Raw genomic sequence first — 16,171 nt, 5'->3', positions numbered from 1 at the left:
TCTGTCTCCTAACACTGCTTAGTTAATAGACCCCTGAAACTTCTACCCACTAAATCATATTATCAATATTATGGGGTCCACTATATCTTTCAGCTCCTGTTACTTTACAGGCTGTGTTTGAAAAATGACAGTTAGGAGCTGATTGGTTGGTACTTTATTTCCGTCCACTTCTATCTTTCTCCCAGGCTTAGGGCCTGATTCAGACCCGCTCGCTAAGGTGTATACTCTCGCTGCTGGCGATGGTATGCAGTGTGTATGCATTATGTGCATAACTTAGCGAAAGTTCACAATGCATTCGCTCGCTGCGCATAGACAGCCCAGCAGAGTGAATGACAGGAGAAGCCGTTTGCAGGTGGTAACAGGGGCTGGTCATTAAAAACGGGGGAGTGTAGGTGCAAACGCAGGATTACCTGAGCATCTCAACTGGCGTTTTAGAGGTGTGCATAATTAAAAGACAGCATCATAGTACACGTCACCTGGCTTGTATTTACACTGAAGTGCTCGCAGTGCTTGCGAAGGGTACGGTCAACCTCAAGCGCTGCGATAGCATCCGATGTTACACGATGTACTGATGGTTGCATACACTTCCTGGACATGACGTGCACAAGTGGGCGTCTTAAGACAGGCTGGTGGGTGTCTGTATACACTATGTGATCGCTCCCTAAGAAATACTGGCCCTGCAAATGCATTGCTGTGTGATAGCACTGTCTATGCAATTTGCATACACATCGTGCGAGCGATCGCATCTGCGATCGGCTCTGAATCAGGCCCTTAGTATATAGACCGCTATGTCATTATTATAGAGGAAGCAACTCATGTAGTCATTATACTGTACATAAGTCATGTAGAAAGATAGGAGAGTGTGATATTAGGATGCGGTTAAAATGCAGATGGCCGAGAAGCCGTTTGACTAAATCCTGGCGTCTAAATCTCAACGCGGGACTAAAGACTGGCGTCGATATCCTGACGCCCGTCTAAATCCCAACGGCAAAATCTAGACAGACGGCTTCCCGAACAAAGGTGAGCCGGGCAGTGTTACCACTTAGCCGTGGGGGATGGAGGGTTAGGTTAGGAAACCCCCTGGGGAACTTAGGGTCAGGCACCACCCTGGGAGGGTTAGGTTTAGGGTGCAGGAATGGGGGGGTTAGGCACCACTGGGGGAGGTTAGGGTTAGGCACCTCCCGGGAAGGGTTAGGGTTCGGGGAGGGGGGATAGGTTTAGGCATTACCAGGGGAAGGTTAGGGTACTTAACAGTCCCAATCGGGATCCTGACGATTCGGGCTTCCAGTGTCAGAATTTAGTCCGGAATTACATACAGATTCTGTGATATTGTTGAATCAACTACAAAACTCAGAATAAGGTGCCACGTTATCGGACACTGGCTACACGACGGCTGAAGTCTCCAGGTCACAGTTCCACACATTTAGAATGATTTCTATGATTCAGGAATACAGTGTAATACTCCACTCCATTGTCAAGCTCACCACTGAATAAAACAACTGTGGTAGAATTCTCAGAGAGTTATTTAGATAAGAAAGTTCTCAGAACACAAATTCTTATAGGGGCCCAGTACTCTGTGAGGCCCCTCTGTAAAGTTGTCCTGTGCACTGTATATTGTTAATATCTGTACTAAATGTTTCTTAGAAATGAATAGACTATTTTTACTAATCACTGTAGTGCATAGGCAGCCAAATACCACAGCGCTCTTTCTTGGTTTCTTTGTTAAGCTTATTTTTAATAGTAGAGATAGAGAAATCAGATACAGTATCTCAGGCTTTCATATATTCTTACATCCTGGCTTTCAATATACATATAAATAGACTCCAAAGTCAGTATATTTCTCACAAAAAAATGGAATTGAATGTATTGTCATTTCATTTTGTTGTATATGATATCATATTTGTACTTTTTTCTTGGATTTTGTGTATACTGTTCATTATAAAGATTTTGTACTGTATAGCAAAAATATTTATTTGTTATATATCTTTTTGCAGTAAGCTATTGTAAGTATTTTACTTAATGTGCTTCTATGGCCTATTTACAGTGGAGGCAGCCATTTTGTCTGCTGAACCAACGTTCATGGAGTTAGTCACATCTCTGAGGCACAAAGTAAATGGTTTCAAGTGAATTGATTGCGCATCAGTGAGGTCATCGGTTACTAGTGAAATGACTGGCTGCACTATGTAGAATACTGATTCCGCATATATAAAATGGCTGCCTTCACTGTGTATGGGCAATAGTTGAACACTAAGGTTTATTAAAGAAGAAAAAGAAAACCATGATGAGCATTGATAAAAAGTAGCGTCTATTATTTTTTTAATGAAGCGTGCGAAGCTGCAAGGCAGATATTACATTTATGCAGATGGTCATATAAATATATATTAATGAAATTCTGGGAACTGCAATAGCAGTGTAGACTGTCTCTTGTGGAGGAGGAATGCTATGTCTAAATCTGTATTAGATTGCAAAGTTTTGTGCCAAAAGAGTTTTAATAAACTTTATCACAGAAAACCTACAATGCAGTTCTGTAATGTACTCGTTACGTAAATTGTAGGGCTGGAAATAAGGTCAATACTAAATTACTGATTTAAGATAATCTCATTCAAGTTTTTTTGTGATATGCAAATAATTCCTTTAAAGTAATAAAAATATATATCAGAGTGTTTTACTTATCTTGTGTTGTCTTTTCGCCTTTATTAGTAATCATCAAGAGTTAAAAACTGAGAGACCCCCAGGTTGGCACTAAAGTTGTAACTGCATTCTGTGCCAACTTAACCCTATGCAGATAATACAGTAGATAATCTTGTCATTGCTCACCAAGCAATTTCAACACTGCTTTCTCCATGGTGTAATCAATTGTTGGGCAATACATCTGAGTACCTGATGCAAAACAGTCCTGGCTTACAGCAGAAATTATGCATCATTTGCTCAAGTGTGCCAATCCAAGCAGGCTGCATGAGTAAGACTTTTGGTGTCACCTCACGTCCACCCGGTGATTTTCAAATGATTGTCAAAGGGAAAGTGACCTGTGTGCAATTTTTGACGTGGCTCCCCTTGGAAAGAATTTGTGACTGGGCATGTGCAAAATCTCTGGGAAAATGGTGCTAGTGCCAATTGCACAGTAAGTTCTTTAGACTTATGGAGCCTGCACCAAAGTTCTGAAGAAAGCACCGGGAAAATGGCGGCAGTGTCCACAAGGTAAGTCAATTTAATGGGTGTGGGATGTGTGGCGTAGATCCCCCTTTATCCATGGGCCCAAGTGCACCACACACCCATTAGAGATACCCAATGGTTTAACATGTTACAAAACATAGCCCAACATCTTTAATACAGACTTTTCAGAAAGAGCTATAGCAATGTCCTCTAAAGAGGCAAGAGATGGGCTGTATTGCAAAGATTGTATGTTATCATGTACAACCTCAGAAAGGGTTGTGCCTGTGCCCAGCTGTCAGTATATACATTTTCCTCTGAGATATTGGGGTCTATTTACTAAGCAGTGTTAGGAGAAGTGAAAAGTGAAGAGTGAAAAGTGATAAGGTGCCAGCCAATCAGCTCCCAACTGTCATTTTTCAAACACAGCCTGTGAGATGACAGTTGGGAGCTGATTGGCTGGCATCTTATCACTTTTCACTCTTCACTTCTCCTAACACTACTTAGTAAATAGACCCCATTGTTTGTAAGATAGGTGTGAGCTGCACATTTCGTGATAGCTATTACAGAAGGCTGCTTCATAATATTAAGTAATTGATTATATCTAAAAACATTTGTGATTATTAAACCCCTGATGTAAGCTAGCCGTGTTAGTTCCAGAGCTATCTATAGTCATGAGCAACACCAAAGGCATATATGTGGAATCAGTGAAAATATTCACCGTTGGCAAATGGTGCACATCAGAGCCATAAGTAATACGACATGCACTGAGCAGACAGAGGGTAAGCAGCCACTCCCAGCCGCTTCATGCTGAGTACATACTACATAGCTAGAACTAAAGGTGCCACCTCTATTTGGGAAATAAGAACCATTAATATGTTATCCACTTCTATGAAATTCCTATTCCATATAATCATGCGAGCAGGGCCCTCTTACCTTTTTGTCTGTTATTTCCCAGTCTTTTTTTTTTCTTGTTTGTTCATTATTGTAAAGCGCAATGAAATATGCTGGCGCTATATAAATAAACATTCATAATATTAATAATATCCATCAACATGGACCCAGTGCACCTGCGCCTCTGCATGCATCAGTGGGGGCCGACAGGGAGGGATCAGCAGGTGACGGAGTACTGTAGCTCATGGAGTATCTTCAGATGGTGCTGGCAGCTGGGGTTTTGCATTCCAGACAGTTTAGCAGCCTCCATAGAAATCTATAGAGGGCTGCTTTTGCGGTTATAAATGGACGGCCCACGGCAGATATCAGAAAATTCTACTGTGGTCCCGCCTTGTTACAAACTTGGGATGCATAGAGTGTTGCGGGGCCGATTAATGTGGATTTCACACAATATAACTTTAATAAGTAGGTCCCTTTGTGATAGAAATAACAGTAGAGGAATGTCAGACATTTTATATAGTCAGCCTTGAAGTGCCCTGTTATCAGGGGCTAAAACTAGGATTTTTGTCACCTGGGGCAAGGCAGTCATTTGGTGCCCCCCTTTGCCATAATTATTGACTCTGCCATTTCAAAAAATTTTCAGAAAAGTTTTCGTCCAGCATGTCCGTTCGATCCAATATTGTCAAAGTGAAAGTCGGCCGCACTGAGCAGTGTATGCCCAGCCGAGACCGACTGATGGACATTTCCCCTGTTCCTTCACAGTAATGAAATGGGGAAAGGTCTGCTCCCCAGGGGCAGAGTACAGATATCGTGGCCCATACACTGTGAGACATCTCACAGTGTATGGCCTCGATATTAAGCTGTCAGATAAAATGCCTGTCGGTCTGACAGGCATTTTATCTGAACGTGTATGACCAGCATAAGAATGAGCAAAAAGACTAGTGGTATTTTCTGAAATTACAAAGTACTGTATAAAATGTGTGATATTGATGTTGGAATGCGACGAGCGCTAATGTCAGAAATGAGCTCAGCAAAAGGGGTAAATTTACATAAGGGGTAAATTCACTAAAGTACTGATTGGTTGCTATGGGCTACAACTCCACTTCTAAAAACCGGCACTTTAGTAAAATATACCCCTAAGGGTGGGGAACACCCTCAGCAGTGAAATAATTAATACGCCTCTGCCAAGAGTAGTTTTGCAAGTTAATCCCTACTGACTAATATGGGATGCGGTCATAATCCCGTCATCTGGGATTCTGGTGCTGAGAATGCCGACGCCGAAATCCCGACCTGTCAGAATCCCGGCGCTTGCATCCTGACCACTGGAATCAAAAACGTAAGTAATGGATTTAGGGGTAGGGTTAGCGCTAGGGTTAAAGGTTAGGGTTAGGCACTAGGGGAAGGGTTAAGGGGGGAGGGTTAGGTTTAGGGTGCGGGGAAGCTAGGTTTAGGCACTAGGGCGGGAAGGTTAGGTTCAAGCACCGAGGAGGGAGGGTTAGGGTAGGGAGAGAGTTAGGATATCTACCGACAGGTGTCGGTATCCTAACCCTGCAGAATCCCGACGCTTGCATCCCGTACCCAACCTGACTAATACAAGTGCCTTTACAGGCATAGGGTGGGACTGGTAGGTCAAAGTCAGCAACACCCCAAGGTCAGAGCTACTGTAGGCAGTAAGGGTTTGTATGTAGCATTAATGGTAACAACCCTAGATACAGCAAGTCCTTTCAGGGCAGAGACAATAAACATTTTAGAACATATTTGTATTTATGTCGCAATTGGCAAATCTAATCAGCCAAATCCATTGCATAGTAGGTAGTTGACAAGGCTGAACACAGAGACACTTGTAGCAGTATGAAAGTTGTATTAGCCTTAAACTGGGTACACACTAAACGACATGTCTACCCAGGGATGTGACACACGACCCCCCCTACTGACGGGCTGACATATGGGGCGGCCTGTACACACTGGGCGATCCGGTGCCCACCCACCCGATATGCTGGCCCTCGCCCCATAGCGCTGCATGGGATCGTCATCTGCATCACCTAATTGGACTGCATGTACAAAACATCAGGCGATGTGGCTGATGACATCACGGGAGCGCGCAAAGCACGATATAGTACATACACACTGGTCGATTTTAACGATTTGTCATTCCGATGCATCGTTAACAAAATCGTCTAGTGTGTACATAGCTTTAGACAAAAAAGGTATAGGATTACCATGTTAGCATAGGAATATTACGGTAATATAGGGGGTCATTCAGACCCACTCACGAGCGGCAATACACTCGCAAGTGGGTCGATGTTCCCCAATGCGCATGCGCACGACGGAGGGAGCTCCGTCGTGTGCATGCGCGAGACCCGGCGAGCGAAGGACTTTCCATCGCTCCGGGTCTCGCACCAAAGGGGGCGTGCTGTCGATGTTGATTGACAGCACGCCCCCTTTGGTGGGCGTGCCGGGGCGTGCCTGCCAGACGGAGGCGTTCCTATGGGAACGCCTACCGTCTGAAGCCGGCCCCACTGACATCACTAGTGATGTCAGTGGGAGTGATTTTGGCTCTGATAGAGCCAAAATCACTCCAGGGCTTGCGGTTGAGAAACCCGACCACAGGGTTTCACTCGCAAGTCCGATGGTCAAGACCATCGCGACCATCTTGTTGGACGCTCGTATATGCTGTGGGTGGTGACCCACAGCTATACGAGCGTCCAGGAGGACGCTCCATTTTAATGGAGGTGGGCCCTGATTCAGAGCGAGCGCTCTGGTCAGAGCGTCCGCCTCTGAATCAGGGCCATAGTTGGAACTGGTCTGATTAATCCCTACGGCATACCTCCCAATCATCCTGATTTTGGCAGAACAGTCCCAATTTTCAGGTAGAGTCTCGCCATCCCACCCACGACGTATGTGTGTGTGTGGGGATTGGGAAGCCCCCTCTCACCCGCTGCTCTGCTTAGAGCAAGCATTGAATAGATGCCGTGCTGGAAAGAAGTACTAGGGGTATGTCCAGTAGCTCCCGGAGCGCTGGGCATGCGCCAGCATGATCGAAGAGGGGGGCGTGGCTCGTGGATACAGAGTTTCCTGTGAGGCCCTGCCCCCATCCACAAGGCCACGCCCCCATTTTAGCCATGCACATGAGAATGTTCTGACCACCACTTGGTTAAATTTGTGAGGCGTGCTATGGTAATGTACACTTGGGGGTGCTGCACCCCAAATAGGAGGTGTAAAATGAGTTCACATAAAAAGGCTCTATTGTGGGAAAAGTTACTCTCATGCTTTAAACTATTTGTTTTGCTTGTGAAATACACATTCTCTATCGGGCTTCAATAAAACAGAAAACCCTCTGGAATGCATCAGATACAACTCTCCATCTCATGGAGGAAATACAGATTGCTAAGCCAGGCACAGGAACACATATTACATATGCGTACAATGAAGAAAGGCGCTCTCGTTGCCAGCGGTGCATTCACAATCAGCCAATCATATGTGGTTCCTTAGGGCCAGCAAACATCATCATTAGCAAGTATTTGTGCCTGGACAGGCAAATATATACGCATGCTCTGAATTTGTTCACAATTGTGCAAACACGCCCTTAATTTACTCTGCCTATATTAGTCCCTTCCCTCCCCTGTCCCAATTCTGCAGTCACAAGTGGGCGTGTCAGATTCATGCAAATCCACATTCCCACATTGCTTTCAGTGCTTGCACAGAGGGATCTTATGTATTTTAGCAGAGACCTCTCTTGGCATCATCACTTGTTCATAGTGAAGGCGGCACAGGCCATGACCATATCCTGCTGTACATTCTTGCAGTGCTACAAAATAGTACCAAGTATATGCTGCTTAACAAATTTTCACTTAAATTGCCAGTTATAGATTTCCACTCTTATGGTGCATTCACACGGCCAGATTTTGTGTCAGATCTGAACAATAACGATTTTAAAAATTGCTCAATCCTTCATATCTGAAAGAAAATCTGACATGTGAGCCTGCAACGATGACCGATGCGCGTTCCTGCATGTCAGATAACGATATCTGACATCTGATGTGTTTGCAGTCAGATTTGGACGATTCCATTCATTTTAATACAGTCTGAGATCGTTCAATCGTTCATCTGACAGATCTGACCGTGTGTATGCACCAGTACACTTTAACCTGCTCCTACGAGTCCTACATATTTCGTCTTAGAGACAAAACACAAAGGGTGAACTTCAATGTTTAAGAGAAATCTCATACGCAGACTATTTGCCTTGTTATCACCTCAAACTATCAGTGCACTTAGTGATACATCACAGCTTCCAGCAGATGTCCTATGTTTTGTATCCTCTAATGCTGCCTTTTATACTGTATATTCTATCTATCTATCTACCTATCGATCTCACATCTATCTATCTATCTCACATATATCTATCTATCTGTCTATCTGTCTATCTGTCTATCTGTCTATCTGTCTATCTATATGTCTATCTATCTATATGTCTATCTATCTATATGTCTATCTATCTATATGTCTATCTATCTATATGTCTATCTATCTATATGTCTATCTCCCTATTTATCTATCTACCCAGAGGCGCCGAGAGGGGGGGGGGGGAAGGGGAGTGTGTACAGATTACCTGGGCCCGGGCTTCCTGAGGGGCGCAGGTCCGACGCCACCCCCCCTCCCTCACAGCAGCTCAGCACACAGAGTGCAGTGGGAGAATGTCTCCTATGTCTGAAGGGGGAGCGATCACACTTTGCGCCGGGCTGAGGGGACTCAGAGCGCCCCCTCTCCAGTGAGTGTGCAAATCTTTTTTTTTTTCGGGAAGGAGGCATGGCCACACCTCCCACGATTAGGCCACGCCCCCTGTTACCGCAGCTCTTGGCGAGCCTGTATCTACTTATCTCATATCTATTTATCTAGCTATCTATTTCATATCTATCTATGTCATATCTACCTATCTATGTCATATCTATCTATCTATTCATCTATCTCATTTCTATCTTTCTATCTATCTATCTCATATCTATCTAACTATCTATCTATTTATCAATAATGTGTACTATAACTGCACATTTAAAAGTGTAGAACAATGTATTTGTGAATAAATAATCAGTCTGATTGATGTATTATTGTAAAGTTTGTGTTAAGCCAGAGCCGTAACTAGACTTTTTGGTGCCCTGTGCCAGAGAGAGCATTGGCGCTGCCCCCCCCCCCCCCCAATTTTTTAAACAGGGACATAAGATAGTGCACCTGAAAAAGGGCCATGGCCTCATGGGGAAGGGCCAGGGAAGAGATAGGGAAGGCCAGGAGATGCTGGGGATAAAAGAAGAGGAAGCTACAAGTGAGAATGATAATAAACAGGAAATTTGACAGCCCAAACCGCCCCCTGCCCTGCGGTGCCCTGTGCGATAGCACCAGCCGCGCTACCCTAGTTGCGGCCCTGTTTTAAGCACACAATTATCTTAGGACATGTTTGGTAAATATATATATTTTTCCTATCTAGCAGCAGATAAAACAAGGAATATATATATATATATATATATATATATATATATATATATATATATAATACCCATCTGTAATATTTGCTTAGTGTTGGGAAAACATTTCAAGCAATAATAAATTGGGAATGTTTTCCTGAGTCCAGAACATAAATGTGTCAGTGAGGCCATCAGGTGGTAGAAAGTGGCATTGCGCTTCAATTTATTTTTTTTGTTTTTTTTCTGGCTTTAATTAGATCTTGTTTGTTTCTGTTTATTTTGTCCTTAGTTATACACTGATAATTGTTGCACTGCTGATTATTGTGAAACATGGGATATAACTGACATCATAGAAATTCCATTCCTCCTATGTATTGTACTTAGCTAAACAACTGTGAGAAACACCATTAGGTTCTGCAAGATGTGGTTGTATCAGACTAATCCCAGATATCTAGTACTAGCATCTATCTCCTCTATACATATATGTTTATTTCTCTCTGGTAGCTGTGACTACAACAAATTATTAGCACATATTTCATTTCACATTGCTTAACCTGTTTTCCTACCACAGGAAATAATACCAAGTATAGAACAAGTCATTTCTTTCCAGACCAAAAGCAATTATGTCACTACTTGATATGCAGAGCTGCAACTAGTGATGTGCAAGCAGTGCTGCCACCCCAGGGCACAAGGCCACGGGGGCACCATTGCTGCCCCATTGCCCCTGTACAGTATTTGGCCTGCAGATTGGCTGGAGTGCCACCCTGCATGTCCTTAGGATGCCCCAGGAGCACTCCTCCTGGTCCCGACCAGGGGCATATTTATAATGGGTGCAGGGTGTGTGGTGCACGTGGGCCCCTGGGTCCAGGGGGGGGGGGGCGCACCACACACCCTGAACCCATACTTTTTTTTTTATACTTACCTCTCCGAGTCCCATGGAGTAGTGCTACACAAAACGCCTGGAAAATGGCCGCCGCTGCAACTTTTCTAGCGTTTTGCTCATGTGCAGTAGGAAATCACCAGGAAAATGGCTGCGGCGCCATTTTCCCGGTGACCTGCGCATGCACAGCAGACTCCAAGCACACTCTAATGCCCGGAGTATACTGGTGCTGTCAGTTCACTGACGACAGCCGGGGAGACAGAAGGGGCCCCAGGACGGGGAGTGAACACAGGCCCCCTCCTCTCTTACTATGCCCCTCGTCCCGATGCCACAAGTACTAGGAAAGGGGCCAGTACCCAGGGTGCATTATCGCCCTGTTGTGGTCCTGATGATATTCAGTTACTAAAAAAGATAAAATAGATCTTCTCTGCCTAAGACTCCCAAGTATTGACCTTTACAACCAGACTCAGAGCTGTTGTTTAATAGGGGAGATGCTGACCAGCTTTGTTTCATTTGTAGATGCAAAAGAAGTCGAACTAAAAAAAAAAAGGTGCACATTTGCACATGGGCAAAACTAGGGGCCTGATTCAGACCCACTCGCAAGCGCACAGTGCTCGCAAGCGGGTCGATGGTCCCTCACTGCGCATGCCGGAGCCGGCTCTGGCATGCGCAGCGCGAGACCCGGCCAGCGACGGGCGCTCCGTCGCTACGGGTCTCGCACCAAGACGGGGAGATTGTCAATTTTGATTGACAGCTCACCCCATTTTGGAGGCGGGCAGGGGGGGTGGCTGGCCAAACGGAGGCGTTCCCGAAGGAACGCCTGCCGTTTGGGTGCGGCCTCAGTAGTGAGCTTCCGGCTCTACTAGAGCCGGAAGCTCACTGGGGCTTGCGATGGACAAGAGCCTACCACAAGGGTCTTGTCGCAAACCCGATGGTCGTGACCATCGCCACCATCACCTGGCCGCTTGCAAAAGCTGTGGGTGGTCACCCACAGCTTAGCGAGTGGCCAGGAGGCCGGATCACAAAAAAAAATGCCACCCTGATTCAGAGCGAGCGCTCTGAAAGAGCGTCCGGCTCTGAATCAGGCCCTAGGTGCGGTATTTTACTTAGATGGTGAAAAAGTAGACATTCAAAATATAGACACCATAATGTCGCCAGGTACAATATTTAGAAAGCCAAAATGTCAACATGGACTATAGGGCTGATTCAGAGATGGACGCTAATGTGATTGCAGCTGCGACAATATGCTAATGGTTGCCAAGATCGCCCGAGCTTAGGGATGCGATGCCTATTCTGTCTTTTTATCTACGTACTAGGGGCCTGATTCAGACCCGCTCGCGCGCTCACAAGTGGGTCGATGGTCGGCCAGTGCGCACGTGCGGCATGCGCAATGCGCGTGCACAAGACCCTTAGCGAGTGAGAAATCACTTGCTCCGGGGCTCACTACAAAACGGGGCGACTGTCGATGTTGATGTAGGCGGGGAGGGGGGGGTGGCTGGACAAACGGAGGCGTTCCCGAAGGAACGCCTGCCATTTGTGGGCGGCCCTACTGACATCATTCGTGATGTCAGTAGTGAACTTCCTGCTCTATTAGAGCAGGAAATTCACTCAGGCTTGTGGGAACCGAGACCCTACCACAATGGTCTCGTCGCAAGCCCGATGGTCGCGATAATCGCGACCAACGCCAAGCCGCTCGCAAAAGCTGTGGTTGAGCAGCCTAGAGGCGGCTTTTTAAAAAAAAAAATCCACCCTGATTCAGAGCGTGCGCTCACAAATAGCGAGCGCCTCTGAATCAGTACCCAGGTCACTTACCTCATAAATATCGGTAACATTGACGCACTTTCAGCAGCCATCTTGCCCTTGCGTCATGTCTGACCAGCCGCAGACTAGGCAGCTGTCCACTCACACACGGGGCTCTCATGCTGCGTATGCAATAGCAGGGGCTAATTTATGCACGCCCATTAAACGGCGTTCAAACGTACAGACACGCCTGCTCTTTTCTGACCACCCCCCCATTACCAACCCCAAACGCTGACTACCTGTCACTCACTGTGCGATGGAATCCTCTGTGCGTCTGTAATCGCAATGCGATCGCAGCATATCAGCCTGCCCACTATAATAAATAAGTAAAAATCAGCTACATACTAGCACCCACTTTTGTTTTTTTTCCTTTTTTACATTCTATTACTGCAATGAGGGCCTGATTCAGACCCGTTTGCTAGGCTGCGTTTGCATGTAACCTGTCAATGTTTGCAATCTGCGCATGAGTATAAAATGCAGTTCGCCTACGCGAACTAGTCCATGCGATCCCAAAGCGCTAGCACCCTGCACACAGGCACCTCGCTAGAATGAGTGACAGGACGAGACGTTTGCGGGTGGTGACAGGGGTTGGTCGATGGAAATGGGGGTGTGGTGGTGCGAACGCCGGCGTGTTTGTGCATCTGAACGGCGTGCATAATTTAGATGCAGCCTCAGCATACACGTCACATGTAGGGTATGGTCAGCCACAAGTGCTGCGTATGGCTCCGATGTTACTTGATGTTACCGATTGTTTCATACACTTCCTGGAGATGACGTGTGTTACTAAGGGAAAGTGGGCGTATTATGACAGGCTGGCGGACGTCTAAATACACACCGCGATCACACGCCAAGACATAGTGGGCGTGCTAATGTCTTGCCGTGCGATAGTGGGATTTGCATACTTTAGCAGCAAACGGCTGCATGCGAACGCCACTTACGAGCGGGTCTGAATCAGGCCCTACATACAGTCCATCATCGTGGCTGTAAAACCAGTTTGTAAATATCAGCCAAAGGAATATAGAATATGTATGGAACTCTACATATAAATGACAATAAAAATAAAGGGTTGGGTACGGGATGTCAGCTTTCGGGATCACGGCGGTCAGAATCCCAATGCTGGCATCCCAACAGGGTTAGGTTATCGACACTTGTCTATCAGTATCCTAACCCTCCCCCTACCTCTAACCATAACCCTCCCCCTAGTGCATAACCCTAACCCTCCCCCTAGTGCCTAACCATAACCCTCCCCCTAGTGCCTAACCATAACCATAACCCTCGCTGGTGCCTAAACCTAACCCCCCCCAGTGCCTTAACCTAATCTCCCACTCCCCACACTCTAAACCTAACCCTCCACCTAGTGCCTAACCATAACCCTCCCCCTAACCCTGCTACTTACCATTGGGACGCCGGCGATCTGGATGCAGGTGCCGGGATTTTGACAGGTGTTGGGTTTCCAGTGCCGGCATTCTAAGTGCCGGAAAATAGCGACTGTCGAGATTTTGACCGGATCCCAAAATAAAGAATGAAAACAGTTATTACATTTTTTAAAAACATTAAGGGCTAAATGTATCAAGCCTAGGAGAGAGATAAAGAAGAGAGAGACAAAGTACTAACCAATCAGCTCCTACCTGTCATGTTACAGGCTGTGTTTGAAAAATGACAGTTACAGTAGGAGCTGATTGGTACTTTTTCTCTCTCCACTTTACTATATCTCTCTCCTAGGCTTGCTATATCTCCAGCTAAAGGGAATTTTAGAAATACATTTCAGGTACAGATATCTCAATTCATATGAATTTGAATGGGGGGCTTGTACAGAAAAAAAAAAAACATTTATATAAAAAGTTTAAACTTTGTGTTAGTTACTGTAGATATGGGTATTGTTTTCAGAAGTGCTGATTACATTCTATTATATTTCATCAAAGTCCCCAGAACAGATGCTAAAACTAGGGCTTTTGATGTCTAGAACAACAACATGTGGACAACTTACTGGCGCTCCTCCACCCATGGATAATTATATAGTTGCCAAGTTCCTGATGTGCTCAGACAGCAAATGTGACAGAGGAACATGCAGATAAACTATTGTATCCAGTACTGTGTGTGTAAAAGGGAGATACTACAGCAGGCTTTCCGGATGTTGTGGAACTACAGTATGTCAGACAACAGGAGAAATACTGTAGTTCAAACATTGCCTTAGCTTAAGGAGACAGGCAAACATTTTTACACAAATTATTTGCAGAGCCCAGGATCTTCAGGTCTTTCCAAACAAATAATTTGAGAGCTTCATTTGTTTCTTAGGGGCGTATTTATTAATCAATTGATAGATTCCATATCATACAAAAGACGAAACACTGTTCGTACATAAAACATCTGACCAACACTAGGCTGTCTCAGAATGAGCATCTAACCTAAGGCACCGGGCCCTCCCCAGCTGTATACATATTTGCAGAGAGTTACTAGAGCACGCCCAGAAAACAGTCCCGTCATGCTAGCGTTTATGTAGCCACACCCCCTCGCTTTGTAATCTCCCCCAAACGCTGACTACCTGTCACTCACTTTGCAAAAAACAATCCTCATCTCTGGTTTCTGACCATGCATAGTTTATGATTGCCTTTCTTTTCCATTTACCAATGCTCTTTCTCTGAGTAGTAAACACCAGTAACTATTATATGCCAATATTAGGGGGAGAGCATATCCAGCTCTGAGGGTAAATGGTCAGTTACAGATGAAGAGCATCAAGCACAAAGTTATAATCTTTTCGTCTACACAGAGGGTCCCATAATAGACTGACTTCATACATGACCTGTTGACTGTTACTTTCTCTGAACCAATGTCTGAGGTGCTGTTTACACATTGGATGGAAGAAACAGATAATCCCGTTTTATCAACATTCCGGATGAACTGTGCTGTTAAGATCTTAGGGCCTGATTCAGCTGGATCAGTTGCAAATACACACGGAATCGGATGATTCTTGCGTTCTGCACATGCATTCGCGCAGAACCGGCCACTGCGAACGGGTCTGCGATTGCAGTGACTACGCAGACCCATCGCAGAGTGATTGACAGGTGAGGCTGTGATGGTACTCGATTGTACCGGTGGTTTCGCAGTCTTGCTAAACATTACAGATGTAAGGTAACTTGGGTGTCCTTATGTTGTGCTGCGACGGCATAGCGATTGCAATGGATTAGCATAATACCGCAGTTGAACTGCATACGTAATTGCTACTGCATTCGCAGTTGCGATCTGTAATGAATCAGGTTTTCCAGGTTTTGAACAAACATCTACATTTATTGGCTCATTTAGCTGCTTACTCTCAACGGGATACAATAATTCAATGCATGTTGCACTTTCTGTATTCAGTTACATAGTGCTGATATTTTTATCACAATGTTTCTTGGTTTATGTATCAAGCAGTGAAAAGCATGGAGAAGTGGATCAGTGGAGAAGTTACCCATAGCAACTAATCAGCTCCTACCTATTATTTTATAGACTGTACTTGATAAATACTACTTCAAAGCTAATTGGTTGCTATGGGCAACTTCTCCACTTCTCCACGCTTTTCACTGCTTGATACATAAACCCTTAATTTGTTATTGTTTTCAATTCCCGGGAGATTTTTATGTTGGTTTGTTAATACATTTCTCTACATATTTTCACATTGGTTTTTATAATTTAATAATTTGTTGTTATACATCTGATTATCTTTGTAGAGCTGTAACAACTGTATTTGTTCTATATTATTTTTTAGAGAAAGTTGCACCCCTTTCTCAGGGCCGGTGCTAGACTTCTAGGCACCCTAGGCAAAACTTCTGCGTGCGCCCCCTTATGCAATGCCCACAGTAATGGTGCCCCTTACGCAGTACCCCAGCAGTAATAATGCCCCTAAAAGTAATGCCCCCAGTAGTAATGCACCCTGCAGTGCCCCCAATAGTAAAGGCCCCTGTAGTGCCCCCAATAGTAAGGCCCCCAATAGTAAGGCCCTGTAGTGCCCCCA

The 16,171-nt window shown here is 45.1% G+C and overlaps 1 protein-coding gene across 1 annotated transcript in view; it reads left to right on the top strand.

The window, feature by feature from the left end:
* The first annotated feature begins 3,137 nt into the window (after positions 1-3,137).
* The window catches only part of CPZ (carboxypeptidase Z), a 150,426-nt gene continuing 137,392 nt past the window's right edge, over positions 3,138-16,171 (top strand). Inside the window, exon 1 of the mRNA XM_088461746.1 lies at positions 3,138-3,198. The gene's annotated coding sequence lies outside the window, so the exon portion shown is untranslated. The remainder of the gene's footprint in view (positions 3,199-16,171) is intronic.

Source organism: Taudactylus pleione, unplaced genomic scaffold (assembly GCF_031769625.1).
Source record: "Taudactylus pleione unplaced genomic scaffold, aTauple2 ptg001091l, whole genome shotgun sequence".
NCBI classification, from domain to species: Eukaryota; Metazoa; Chordata; class Amphibia; order Anura; family Myobatrachidae; genus Taudactylus; species Taudactylus pleione.
Note: the sequence above shows the minus strand (reverse complement) of the source record. Positions and strands in the feature narration are given on the sequence as shown.